The following is a 14,860-nucleotide window of genomic DNA, read 5'->3' as shown; positions in this document are numbered from 1 at the left end:
TCTTTTTTGTTTTCTAATATAAGCATTTATAGCTATAAATATACCCCTTAACACTGCTTTCACTGTGTCCCATAAGTTTTGGTATATTGTTTTTTCAATCTTATTTGTCTCTAAGTGTTTTCTAATGCCTCCTGTGATTTACTCTTTCATCTGTTGCTTGTTTAAAAGAATGTTGTCTAATATTCACAAACTTGTGAATTTTTCAGTTTTCCTTCTGTTATTGAATTCCAATTTAATCCTGTTGTAGTCACAGAAGATACTTTGTATTATATGCATTGTTTTAAATCTAATGAGTCTTAATTTGTGGCATAACATATGGTTTATCCTGGAAAATGTTGGAGGAGCATTTGAGAGAAACGTGTATTCTGTTAAATCTAGTTAGTTTAGTGTGTTGTTCAAATCCTATATTTTCTTATTATCTTCGGTCTAGTTCTGTCCATTACTGAGAGTGGGAAATGTCTACTTCTCCCTTCACTGTTTTCAATTTTTGCTGCGTAGGTACACACATACACACTATATATGATATATGAACATTTATATGTACATATATACACACACTCTATATATAATATACACATACACACACTATATAGTTTTTAAATTTTTAATTTTATGCATGTATAGCATATATATAGGATATATTAGATATTTTGATACAGGCATGCAAAGCATAATAATTACATCAGGGTAAATGGGGTATTCATCACCTCAAGAATTAATCATTTATTTGTGTTACAAACATTCCACTTATACTCTCTTAGTTATTTTTAAATATACAATAAATTGCTGACTGTAGTCACCCTGTTGTGCTATCAAATACTAGATCTTATTAATTCTATCTAACTATATTTTTGTGCTCAGTAGCTATCCCCTGCCCACTCCCAACCCCACAATTACCCTTCCCAGACTCTGGTAACCATCATTCTACTCTGTCTCTACAAGTTCAATTGTTTTAGTTTTTAGCTTGCCCAAATGAGTGAAAATATGCAAAGTTTGTCTTTCTTTGTGTGGCTTATTTCACTTAATATAATATCCTCCAGGTCCATCCATGTCACAAATGACAGGATCTTATCTCTTTTATGGTTGAATAGTACTCTGTTGTGTACATGTACCACACTTTCTTTATCCATTCATCTGTTGATGTACGTTTAGGTTGCTTCCAAGGCTTGGATATTGTGAATAGTGCCGAAGTGTCTCTCTCTTTAATATACTAATTTCATTTCCTTTGGATAAATACCCAGTAGTCAGATTGCTGGATCATATGGTAATTATATCTTTAAATTTTTGAGGAACATCCATACTATTCTTCAGAGTGGTTGTACTCATTTACATTCCCACCAACAGTGTACAAGGGTTCCCTTTTCTCCATATCCATATCCTTACCAGCATTCATTATGGCCTATCTTTTGGATAAAAGCCATTCTAACTAGGGTGAGATGATATTTCATTGAGGTTTTCATTTGCATTTCTCTGATGATCAGTGATATTGAGCATCTTTTCATATACCTGTTTGCCATTTGTTAAGTCTTTTTTTCTTTTCTTTTCTTTTTTTTTTTTTGTTGGAGACAGAGACAGAATTTCGCTCTTGTTGCCCAGGCTGGAGTGCAATGGTGTGATCTTGGCTCATTGCAACCTCTGCCTCCCAGGTTCAAGCAATTCTCCTGCCTCAGCCTCCTGTGTAGCTGGGATTACAGTCACCCGCCACCTTGCCTGGTTAATTTTTTTGTTTTTATTTATTTATTTATTTACTTATTTATTTATTTATTTATTTTGAGACAGAGTCTCGTTCTGTTGCCCAGGCTGGAGTGCGGTGGCGTGATCTCAGCTCACTGCAAGCTCTGCCTCCCATGTTCACGCCATTCTCCTGCCTCAGCCTCCTGAGTAGCTGGGACTACAGGCACCTGCCACCACTCATGGCTTTTTTTTTTTTTTTTTTTTTTTTTTTAGTAGAGATGGGGTTTCACTGTGTTAGCCAGGATGGTCTTGATCTCCTGACCTCGTGATCTGCCAGGCTCGGCCTTCCAAAGTGCTGGGATTACAGGCGTGAGCCACCGTGCCCGGCCAAATTTTTTTTGTATTTTTAGTGGAAACAGGGTTTCACCATGTTGGCCAGGCTGGTCTTGAATTCCTGACCTCAGGTGATCCACCCACCTCAGCCTCCCAAAGTGCTGGGATTACACATGTGAGCTACCACACCTGGCCCATTTTTTAAGTCTTCCTTTGAGAAATGTCTATTCAGATCTTTTGCTCATTTTTAATTAGATTATTAGATTTTTTCCTATAGAGGTATTTGAGCTCCTTATACATTTGGGTTATTAATCCCTTTTCAGGTGGCTAGATTGCAAATTTTTTCTTTCATTCTTTGAGTTGCCTCTTTATTGTTTATTTTGACATGCAGAGACTTTTTAACTTGATGAGATTGCACTTGTATTTTTGCTTTGGTTGCCCGTGCATGTGGGGTATTACTTAAGAAATCTTTGCCCAGACCAATGTCCTGGAGATTTTCTCCAAAGATTTTAAAATTAGTTTCATGTTTGAGGCCTTAAATTTAAGTCATTAATCCATTTTGATTTTATTATTGTATATTGCAAGAGATACAGATCTAGTTTCATTTTTCCGCATAGAGATATCCAGTTTTCCCAGCACCATTTATTGAAGAGACTGTCCTTTCCCCAGTGTATGTTCTTGGCGCCTTTTTTGAAAGTGAGTTCACTGTAGATACATGGATTTATTTTGGGGTCCTATGTGCTGTTCCACTTGTCTGTGTATCTGTTTTTATGCCAGTACCATGGCAATTTGGTTACCATAGCTCTGTGGTATAATTTGAAGTCAGGTTCTTATAGTTTTGTTCTTTTGGCTAAGGAGAGCTTTGGCTGTTTCTGAGTCTTTTGTAGTTCCATATAAATTTTAAGATTTTTTTTTTTCTATTTCTTTGAAGAATGTCATTGGTATTTTGATGAGGAATTGCATTGAATCTCTAGCTTGTTTTGGGTAGTATGGACATTTTAACAATATTGATTGTTCCAATTCACAAACATGGAAATATTTTTTCCATTTTGTGTATGTCTTCCTCAATTTATTACATCAGTGTTTTATAGTTTTCATTATAGAGATCTTTCACTTTTTTGGTTAAGCTTACTCCTAGGTGTCTTATTTTATTTGTAGTTGTTGTAAATTGGGTTGCTTTCTTGATTTCTTTTTCAGGCTGTTCATTGTTGGCATGTGAAAATACTACTGATTTTGTATGTTGATTGTATATCCTGTAACTTTAATGCCTTTGTTATCAGTTCTAATCTTTTGTTGGTGGAGTCTTTAGGTGTTTCCAAATATAAGATCATATAATATGCAACCAGGATAATTGGACTTCCTTTCCAATCTGGAAGTCTTTTATTTCTTTCTCTTGTCTGGTTGCTCTAGCTAGGACTTCCAGTACTATGTTGAATAACAGTGGTAAAAGTGGGTATCCTTGTCGTGTTCCTTATCTTGGAGGAAAGGTTTTCAGTTTTTTCCCCATTCAGTATAATACTACCTGAGGGTCTGTCGTATATGTCTTTTATTGTGTTGAGATATTTCTTCTATCCTCAGGTTTTTTAGAATTTTTATGATAAAGGGATGTTGAATTTTATCAAATCTTTATTCAGCATCAACTAAAATGATTTAAGATACATCATTAGATTATTTACTTTGTTTCCTTTTATTTTTTTTGTAGGCACTTACAGCTGTAAACTTCCCTTTTAGTACTGCTTTTGCTGTATCTCATGTGCATTGGTATATTTTGTTTCCATTATTTGTTTCAAGAAATTTTTCAGTTTCCCTCTATAATCTCTTTATTGACCCACTCATCGTTTAGGAGCATATTGTTTAATTTAACTGTGTTTGCGTAGTTTCCAAAATTCCTCTTGTTATTGACTTCCAGTTTTATTCTTTTGTTGTCAGAGAAGATATTATTTCTATTTTTTGGAATGTTTTCAGACTTGTTTTGTGGCCTAACATATGGGCTATCCTTGAGAATGATCCATGTGGAGAAGAGAAGAATGTGAATTCTGCAACCTTTGGATGGAATGTTCTGTAAATATCTATTAGGGCCATTTGATATATAGTTCAGTTTAAGTCCAGAGTTCTTTATTTGATTTTATGTCTGGATGATCTCCCCAATGCTGAAATGGTGGTGTTGAAATCTCCAGCTATTCTTGTATTGGGAGCTCTCTGTCTCTTTAGTTCTAATATTATTCGCTTTGTATATCTGAGTGTTCCATTGTTGGGTGCATATAAATTTTCAATTGTTATATCCTGTTGCTGAATTGATCCCTTTATCATTATATAATTTTTGTCTCTTTTTATAGTTTTTATCTTGTAATCTATTTTGTTTGATATAAGTATAGGTACTCCTGCTCACTTTTGATTTCTATTGGCATAGCGTATCTTTTTCCATCCCTCTGTTTTCAATCTATGTGTATCTTTATAAGTGGAGTGTGTTTCTTGTAGGCAACGTATCATTGAGTCTTGTTTTTAAATCTATTTAGCCACCCTATGTCTTTTGATTGGACAGTCTATTCCATTTATATTCAATGTTATTATTAATAAGTAAGGACTTGCTACTGCCATTTTGTTATTTATTTTCTAGTTCTATTGTGGTCTTCTCTTACTCCCTTCTTTCTTTCCCTTCTTCCTTTTAGTGAAGAAGATTTTCTCTGGTGGTGATTTTAAATGTTTTACTTTTAATTTTTTTGTCTGTGTTGTAGGTTTTTATATTTGAGATTACAATGAGGCTTGCACATAATAAGTTTAACCCATTATTTTAAACTGCTGACTACTTAACAATTACTATAAAAAGAATAAAATAAACTAACAAAGAGAAAACTAGTAAAAACTGTATGCTTTAACTTTCCCACTCCCCTGCTTTATAACCTTTGTTGTTTCTCTTTATATCTTATTATACTGTCTATGTTTTGAAAAGTTAATGTAGTTATTATTTTTGATATGTTCATCTTCGTCTTTTTACTCAAGATTTGAGTAGTTTAAATACCTCAATTACAGGGGTTATAATAGTCTGTATTTGTCTGTGTGCTTACACTTACCAGTGAGTTTTGTACTGTCACATGTTTTCTTATTGCTAATTAATACCTTTGTCTTTCAGATTGAAGAACTCTCTTTAGCCTTTCTTGTAAGATAGATCTGGTGTTGATAAAATTCCTCAGCTTTTGTTTGCCTGGGAAAGTATTTCTCTTTCATGTTTGAAAGATGTTTTCACTGGATATGCTATTCTAGGATAGAAGGTTTTTTTTTTTTTTCGTCAGCACTTTACATATGTCATGTCACTCCTTTCTGGCCTGTAAGGTTTTCACTGAGAGAAGTCTTCTGTCAGATATATTGAAGCTCCTTTGTATGTTATCTGTTTTGTTCGCTGTTTTTGGAATCGTTTCTTAATCCTTGACCTTTGGAAGTTTGATTATAAAATGCCTTGAGGTAGTCTTCTTTGGGTTAAACCTGCTTGAAGTTCTATAACCCTCTTGTACTTGAATATTGATAACTTTCCCTAGGTTTGGAACATTCTGCTATTATCCCTTTGAATAAACTTTCTACTGGTATCTTTTTCTCTACCTCCTCTTTAAGGCCAATAACTCTTAGATTTGCCCTTTTAAGGCTACTTCCTGTGTCTTGTAGGTATGCTTCATTCCTTTTTATTCTTTTTTCTTTTGTCTCCTCTGACTATACATTTTCAAGTAGCCTGTCTTCAAACTCACTATTCTGCTTGATCAATTCTGTTGTTGAGAGACTGATGCATTCTTCAGTACTTCAACTGAATTTTTCAGCTCCAACATTTCTGTTTGATTTTTAAAAATCATTTTAATCTCTCTCTTACATTTATCTGCTAGGACTCTGAATTTCTTCTATGTTTTATCTTGAATTACTTTAAGTCTCCTCAAAAAAGGTATTTTTGTATTCTCTGAGAAGTCACATATATCTGTCACTCCTAGATTGGCCCACTAGTGCCTTCTTTATTTTGTTTAGTGAGGTCATGTTTTCCTGGATGGTATTTGTTGCTTGTGGATGTTTGTTGATATTTGTGCATTAAATATGTAGATATTAGATATTTATTATAGTCTGGACTTACTTGTCCTTATCATTCTTGGGAAGGATTTCCAAGTATTTAAGAGGAATTCAGTATTATAATCTAAATCTTTGGTCACTGAAGCTGACTTGTAGAGGTACCACCTTGGTGGTCTTGGGTTATATCTGGGAGAATTCCCTGTATTACCAACTTGTTCTCTTCTCTTACCTTCTCCTAGACAAATAAGAGTCTCTCTTTTCATGCGGAGCTTCCTGGAGCTGGGGGCGAGGTTATACAAGCACCATTGTGGCCACCACCACTGGGACTGTGCTGGGTCAGACCCAAAGTCAGCATAGCACTAGGTCTTACCCAAGGCCTGCAGCAACCACTGCCTGTCTGCCATAGATGTTTACTCAAGGACAAAGCATTCTTCAGTCAGCAGTTGGAAAATTCAGCCAGACTTTTGTCCTTCCCTCAGGGCAGTTAGATCCTCCAACCCTCCAGCCTAGGACATGTCCAGGAATGCCATCTGGGTGCTAGGGTCTGGAGTTAGAGATTTTAGGACTCTACTTGGTGCTCCACTCTGTTGCAGCTTAGCTGGCACCCAAGCATCAAGACAAAGTCCTTCCCATTCTTCCCTCTCTTTTCCATAAGCAGAGGACTCTCTTCCCATGGCCACCACTGTCCCAGGCCCCTAGTGATTGCTACTGGGCTACCATTGATGTTCACTGTAGGCCCAAAGGTTCTTTAGTCAGCTTGTGGTAAATGCTACCAGGTCTGGGTCTCTCCCTTCAAGGAATTGGGCTCACCTCTAACCAAGGATGGTTCCAGAAATGCCACTCAGGAGCCACAGCTTAGAATCTGGGACCCCAGGAGCCCACTTAGTAATCTACCCCACTGTGGCTAATCTGGTTCCCAAGCTGGAAGACAAAGTCTCCTTTACTCTTTTCTTTCCTCAAGCAGAAGGAGTCTCTCCTCATGGTCACCGTAGCTGGTAATGTGCTGGGTCACACCTCAAGCCAGCACAGCCCTAGGTCTTACCTGAGGCCCTTAGCCACTGAGGTTCATTCATGGCCCATGGGCTCATTAGTCAGCAAGTGATGAATCCTATCAGGACTAGTAGGATTCCCAGGGAAGCAGCTTCCATTATGGCCTAGGGTGTGTCTAGATATGTCATTCTGGAGCTAGGGCCTGCAACGGGGGCCTCAGGATTCTACTTGGTAACCTATTTTAAGGGCTGTGGTTGCACTAGTATCTAAGTTGCAAGGCAAAGTCCTCTTTACTGTTTCCTCTTTTCTCCTCAAGCAGAAGGAAGGAGTCTCTTCTAGAAATGTGAGTTGTACTGCCTATGGTTAGGGGAGGAGTGACACAAGCACTCCCTTGGCTGCCCCGGCTGGTGTCTCACTAGGTCATAGGCTTCCAAAATTCACTGGCTCTGAGCTCAGCAAAGCATGAGTACTTGCACAGGAATTGCAGTCCTTGTGGCCTAGACTGCCTTTCAAGTTTACTTTGGACCACAGAGCACTTTAGCCCACAGTGGTGGGCTAGGCAGAATTCAGGTTGTGACTGCTGAGATGGGTGACTTCCCTCTGGCTAGTCTAAATGCTCCCTCTGTTGTCACCCACTGAGTTCTGCTTTATGTTGCTTTTTGCTGTGACAAGTTAGTTGATCCAGTTTGTGTCCCCACCCAAATATCATCCTATATTCTCACGTATTGTGGAAGGAACCCAGTGGGAGGCAATTGAATCATGGGGACAGGTCTTTCCCATGGTGTTCTTGTAATACAAAATAAGTCTCATTAGATCTGATGGTTCTATAAAGAGGAGTTTCCCTGCAAAAGCTCTCTCTTTGCCTATTGCCATCCATGTAAGATGTGACTTGCTCCTCCTTGCCTTCCACCATGATTATGAGGCTTCCCCAGCCATGTGGAACTGTAAGTCCATTAAACCTTTTTCTTTTGTAAATTGCCCAGTCTCAGGTATGTCTTTATCAGCAGTGTGAAAATGAATTAATACAGTAAATTGATGCCAGTAGAGTGGGGCACTACTGATAAGATACCTGAAAATGTGGAAAAGACTTTGGAACTGGGTAACAGGCAGAGGTTGGAACAGTTTGGAAGACTCAGAAGAAGACAGAAAAATGTGGGAAAGTTTGGAAGCTCCTATAGACTTGTTGAATGGGTTTGACAAAAATGCTGACAGTGATATGAGCAATAAGGTCCAGTCTGAAGTGGTCTCAGATGGAGATGAGGAGCTTGTTGGGAGGTGGAGCAAAGATGACTCTTGTTATGTTTTAGCAAAGAGACTGGTTGCATTTTGCCCCTGCCCTAGAGATTTTTGAAACTTTGAACTTGAGAGAGATGATTTAAGGTATTTGACAGAAGAAATTTCTAAGCAGCAAAGCATTCAAGAAGTGACTTGGGTGCTGTTAAATGCATTCAGTTTTATAAGGGAAGCAGATCATAAAAGTTCAGAAAATTTGCAGCCTCACAATGCAATAGAAAAGAAAATCCCATTTCCTGAGGAGACATTCAAGCCAGCTGCAGAAATTTGCTTAAGTAATGAGGAGCCAAATGTTAATCCCCAAGACAATGGGGAAAATATCTCTAGGGCATGTCAGAAGTCTTCAAGGCATTCCCTCCCATCACAGGTCAGGAGGCCTAGGAGGAAAAAGTAGTTTCATGGGCTGGGCCCAGGGTGTCTGTGCTGTGTGCAGCCTAGGGACTTGGTGTCCTGCATCCCAGCCACTCCAGCCATGGCTGAAAGGGGCCAACATAGAGCTTGGGCCGTGTCTTCAGAGGGTGCAAGTCTCAAGCCTTGGCAGCTTCCATGTGAGGCAGCTTCCATGCACCTGCACAGAAGTCAATAATTGAGGTTTGGGAACCTCTAACTAGATTTCAGAGGATGTATGGAAATGCCTGGATACCCAGGCAGAAGTTTGCTGCAGGGGTGGGGTCCTCATGGAGAACCTCTGTTAGGGCAGTGCAGAAGGGAAATGTGGGGTCAGAGGCCCCACACAGAGGCCCTACTGAGGCACCACCTATTGGAGCTGTGAGAAGAGCACCATCATTCTCCAGACCCCAGAATGGTAGATCCACCAACAGCTTGCATCATGGAAAAGCACCTGGAAAAGCCACACACTCAATGCTAGCCCATGAAAGCAGTCAGGAGGGAAGCTGCATGCTCTAAAACTACAGGGTGGATCTGCCCAAGACCATGGGAACCCACCTCTTGCATCAGCATGATCCAGATACAAGACATGGAGTCAAAGGGGAGAGATCATTTTGGAGCTTCAAAATGTGACTGTCCTGCTGGATTTTGGACTTGTATGGGACATGCAGCCCCTTTGTTTTGGCCAATTTCTCCCATTTGGAATGGCTGTATTTACCCAATGCCTGCACCCCTATTGTATCTAGGAAGTAACTAACTTACTTTTGATTTTACAGGCTCATAGGCACAAGGGACTTGCCTTGTCTCAGATGAGATGTTGGACTGTGGACTTTTGAGTTAATGCTGAAATGAGTTAAGACTTTAAGGGACTGTTGGGAAGGCATGATTCATTTTGAAATGTAAGGACATGATATTTTGGAGGCACCGGGGGTGGAAAGATATGGTTTGGCTGTGTCACCACCCATATCTCATCTTGAATTCCCATGTATTGTGGGAGATACCTGGTGGGAGGTAACTGAATCATGGGGGGCAGGTCTTTCCCATGCTGTTCTCATGATAGTGAATGAGTCTCATAAGATCTGTTGGTTCCATAAGGGGGATAGTTTCCCTGCACAAGCTCTCTGTTTGCTTGTTGCCCTCCATGTATGATGTGACTTGTTCCTCCTTGCCTTCTGCCATGATTGTGGGGCTTCCCCAGCCACGGGGAACTGTAAGTCCATTAATCCTTTTTCTTTTGTAAATTTCCCAGTATCGCGTATGTCTTTATCAGCAGCATGAGACGGTACTAATATAGTAGTGCTGTGTTCTATACAAAGTCTCACCATCAATGCATTCTGTCTCCCCCAAGCACACAGATTTTTCCTCCATGCCATATGGCCATTGCTAGGAAGATGGTAGAGGGATGGTGTCAACAATTCAAGACTATTTTTTATAGCTTCTTCAGTGCCTCCCTTCTATTATGTTAAAACCAGGTACTGTGATCACTTGATTTTTGGTTCTTGTGAAGGTACTTTCTTGTGTGGACAATTGTTCAGTTTCATGTTCCTTTGTGGCAGGAATGATCACCAGAGGGTTATATTTGGCTATCTTGCTCTGTCTCCTTTCCTATGCTTCACATATTTTAATAGGCTATTTTTGGGCACATAAATTTTTATAATCATCATGTCTTCTTGCTGTATTGAAACTTTTATTAATATGTAATTGCATTTGTGTTTTGTGAATTTTTTTGAATTAAAATCCATTTTTTCTGATATTAATACAACCACCTGTGGTCTCTTTTGGTTGCTATTTACATAAAATATAAGTTTTCTTTTCTTTTTCTTTCTTTCTTTCTTTCTTTTTTTTTTTTTTTTGAGTTAGAATCTCACTCTGTTGACCAGGCTAGAGTGGTGCAGTGGCAGGAACACAGGTAACTGCAGCCTCAACTTCCTGGGCCCAAGCAATCCTTCCATCTCAGCCTCCCAAGTAGCTGGAACTATAGGTGTGTGCCAACATGCCCAGCTAAAATTTTTTTTCGTATTTTTTGTGGAGACAGAGTTTCACCATGTTGCCTAGGCTAGTCTTGAACTTGGGCTCAAGTGATCCATACACCTTGGCCTCCAAAAGTGCTGCACAGATGTGAGCCACTGTGCCTAGAAAATTTTCTATCTTTAAAATGTCAACCTATTTGTGTCTTTGAATGTCAAGTGTGTATCTTAGACAGCATATCATTAGATCAGATATTTAAATCCATTCTGCCAATCTGTCTTTTCTATTAGAGAATTTAATTCATTTACATTTCAAGTAATTACTGATAAGCAGACACTTTGGTCTTTCTTGTCTGTATTCATTTTAACTTTTTTTTTGTCTCATTACCTGAATTTGTGTCTTCTTTTGTGTTTAACTGATTTTTTAAAAATAGTAAAACTATACTTAGATTTCTTTCTCATTTCTTTTCATGTTATTCTTTAACTATTTGGTTTATAGTTATCATGGGAATTACATTTAACCTCTTAATGTTATAACATTCCTATTTTAATTTATACCAGGTTAACTTCAATAACACAAACAAGTCTGCTACTTTAACAGTTCTGCCCCCCACTCTTTCAGCTGTTGATGTAACAAAATTATATATTTTCACTTTGTGTGTTTAAGAAACATAAACTAATAATCTTTTAATGCATTAGTCTATTAAACTGTATAAAATGTGGAGCGAAAAACAAATGTTATAATAACACTAGCTTTTATACTAACTTTTTAAAAAATGTATTATTTTCTTAAATCATGTAGGAAACAAAAAGTGAAGTTACATACCGTTTTTACAATAGTACCAACTTTCCTAATTTCCCTTGTATTTACCTTTACTAAGAACTTTATTTCTTTATATGCTGTATTAGTCATTTTCACACTGCTATAAAGAACTTTCTGAGACTAATTCAAAACGAAAAGAGGTTTAATTGACTCATAGTTCTGCATGGTTGGGGAGGTCTCAGAAAACTTACAATCGTGACAGAAGACAAAGGGAAAGCAAGGCATGTCTTACATGATGGCAGGAGAGAAAGAGAGCAAAGGGGGAAGTGCCATGCTTTTAATCCATCAGGTCTCATGAGAAGTCACTCACTATCAAGAGAACAGCATGGGGACAATCCACACCCATGATCCCATCACCTCCCACCAGGTCCCTCACCTGACATGGGGGGATTACAATTTGAGATGAGATTTGCATGGGGACACAGAACCGAACCATATTGTAGGCCTTCAGTGTCCTTTCATTTCAGCTTGCAGAATTCCCTTTTATATTTTTTACAGAGCTGGTCCAGTGATAATGAAATTGCTCAGCTTTTGTTTATCTGGGAAAATTTTAATTTTTTTCTCACTTTTAAGTGGCAGATTTGTAAAATATTAGATACTTAGGTGACAGTATTTTTTATTTTATTTTAGCACTGAATGTATCAGCCCACTAATTTTTGATGAGAAAGTTGCTAATAATTTTATTGAGAATCCCTTGTATGTGGTACATTACTTCTCTCTGGTTGCATTCAAAATTCTCTTTCCCTTTGGCTTTTGACAGTTTGATTATTATTTGTCTCTGTGTGTGTCTCTTTGAGGTTATCTTCTTGGGTTCATTGAGCTTCATGAATGTTTGTGTTAATGTTTTTCATCAAATTTGGGAATATTTCAGCCACCATTTCTTCAAGTAAGTTTTCTGTCCTGTGCTCTCTCTTTTTTCCATCTAGAAAATGATGCATATTTTGATATGTTTGATGGTGTCCCACAGATTTCTTAGGTTCTGTTGATATTTCTTCAATTATTTTTTCTTTCAATTATTTTTTCTTTCTGTGCCTCAGACTTGATCATTTTTATTGGTAAAGTCTATTGCTTATATTTTCTTCAAAATTGCTGATTCTTTCTTCTGCCCGCTTAAATCTGCCTTTTAAATTCTCTAGTGAATTTTTCATTTCAGGTATTATACATTTCAGTTTCAATTTTATTTTGGCTTCAAGTTTTCGGTATTTTTATTAATATTTCTATTTTGTTCATACATAATTTCCTTGACTTTCATTACATCTTCCTTTTTGGTATTTGAGCATTTTTTTTTTTGAGACAGAGTCTCACACTGTTGCCCAGGCTGGAGTGCAGTGGCGTGATCTTGGCTCACTGCAACCTCTGCCTCCTGGGTTCATGCAATTCTCCTGCCTCAGCCTCCCGAGTAGCTGGGATTACAAGCGTACTTCATCACACCTGGCTAATTTTTTTGTATTTTTAGTAGGGACAGGGTTTCCCCGTGTTGGCCAGATTGATCTAGAACTCCTGACCTCGTGATCCACCTGCCTCGTCCTCCCAAAGTCCTGGGATTATAGGCGTGAGCCACCACACCACACCCGATCCTTGAGTATCTTTAAGACAGTTGTTTTAAAGTCTTTGTCTAGTAGATCTGCCATCTGGTCTTTTTTTTTAGTGATATTTTCTGTTGTTGTTGTTGTTGTTTTTCTTTCTTTCAAACGGACCACACTTCCCTGTTTCATTGTATGTTGTATAATTTTTTGTTGAAAAATGAACATTTGAATCTAATAAAGAGGCAAATCTGGAAATCAGATTCTCTTCCTCAGGGTTTGCTGCCTTGTTGTTATTGTTTTGCTTTAATTATTACAGGCTATTTTTGTGCCTAGTATTAGCATAAGGTGTCAACTTAAGGTCTTCTAAAGTAATTTCTGAGCCTGCAAATTTACCTGGGCATGCATAATGACTTTCTGTATCCTCCCATATATGCAGTTGCTTTTGAATTTGAATGTCCTAGTCTTTAATGCTGGACTCCCAAGAGTAGGAAAATAAAAAGAAATATAAAGTTGGTGGTGAGGCGCTGGTCCTTTACATCCCTTGGAAGTCACTTTTGTCAGAGGAGGAAGAGCTTGCAAAACTGGAGGGATGTGCAACAGTTGCTGCTATATTTTTTTCTGCATCACTGTGATGCTAGTCAGAACACAGGTTTCTAGATATTTGGAAGACAGGATCCTTTTTGCCTATCCTGGTTCCTGAAAGCTGTGTGCAAGCTACTCCATGAGCATCTTGCCAGTGTGCTAAGCAGTCAGGGAATGGGTAGCTGCTACTGTGTTAAGAGCTGAAACTGATCAAAATTAACCACAGTTTACTGTTCAACCCTTCCCTGGAAGTTGCAAGCCTTTAGTAGACTCCAAAATAATTACATCAGATAGATTCTTTCAGTGAAATTATTGTCTAGTTGAGGAGAAAAATTTCTGGTGCTTCTTACCTTACCATCTTCCCATAATCATCTGTCTCTCTCTCTCTCTCTCTCTGTGTGTGTGTGTGTGTGTGTGTGTGTGTGTGTGTGTGTGTGTGTGAATGAACAGATTATTTGAGTGCTTGGTATGTTTTAGACACTCACTATGCAATCCAGTGTTCAAAAATGAGAGAGAGAGAGACAATATTCTTGCTCTCATGAAATTTCACTTCCCTGGGAAGAAACAAACATATAAAAAAGTTACAAAACTAATTACTTGTAATTCTGCAGAGGAGTGCAGGGTTTTGGAAAGCAAACCAGGGGACATACATAGTGAATGGCGAGACAGAAGTGTCTTGTAGTGTCAACCAGGTAAAGAGGAGCAGTAAAAACTTCTAGTTAGAGGGAACAGCATCTGTGAAAGCCCTAACATCAGAAGAAACTTGGGGAGTTGAAGAGGTGAATAAACACAGAGTTGTGTTAAAGGTGGATGAAATTCAGGATGAAAAAGTGTTTTATACCAACTATAAAGTGGTTTATACCAACTATAAAATGGTTTTTCTAAGAAATGTTTTCCTTTCTCTCCAATTCTCTGACACCTGCTATTTTACCACTCCCTGCTTGAGACTAGATTCCCTGCTGTCTTAAAATCTGTCACTTCATATGAAGTTTTGCAATCCTAGCCGTAGCCATGGTATGAAAGACTCAATGTCACCATGAGATAGTGTAGTTATTGACCCTGAACAGGAGTGGTCATTTGATTAGGCACACAATTAGCTAGGAGACTATGTTTTTTAAATATCCTTATTTTTTTCTGTATTGCATTGGTTAGAAATCTAATTGGTTTACTAAAATTGTACACATATATAGAAGTAAATCTGTTCTAAAAATTATCAAATAAAAATATGTCTTATACTATCA

This window comes from Macaca thibetana, chromosome 6, assembly GCF_024542745.1.
Source record: "Macaca thibetana thibetana isolate TM-01 chromosome 6, ASM2454274v1, whole genome shotgun sequence".
Classification (NCBI taxonomy): domain Eukaryota; kingdom Metazoa; phylum Chordata; class Mammalia; order Primates; family Cercopithecidae; genus Macaca; species Macaca thibetana.
The sequence above is the reverse complement of the archived record's forward strand: the minus strand, read 5'-3'. Positions refer to the sequence as shown.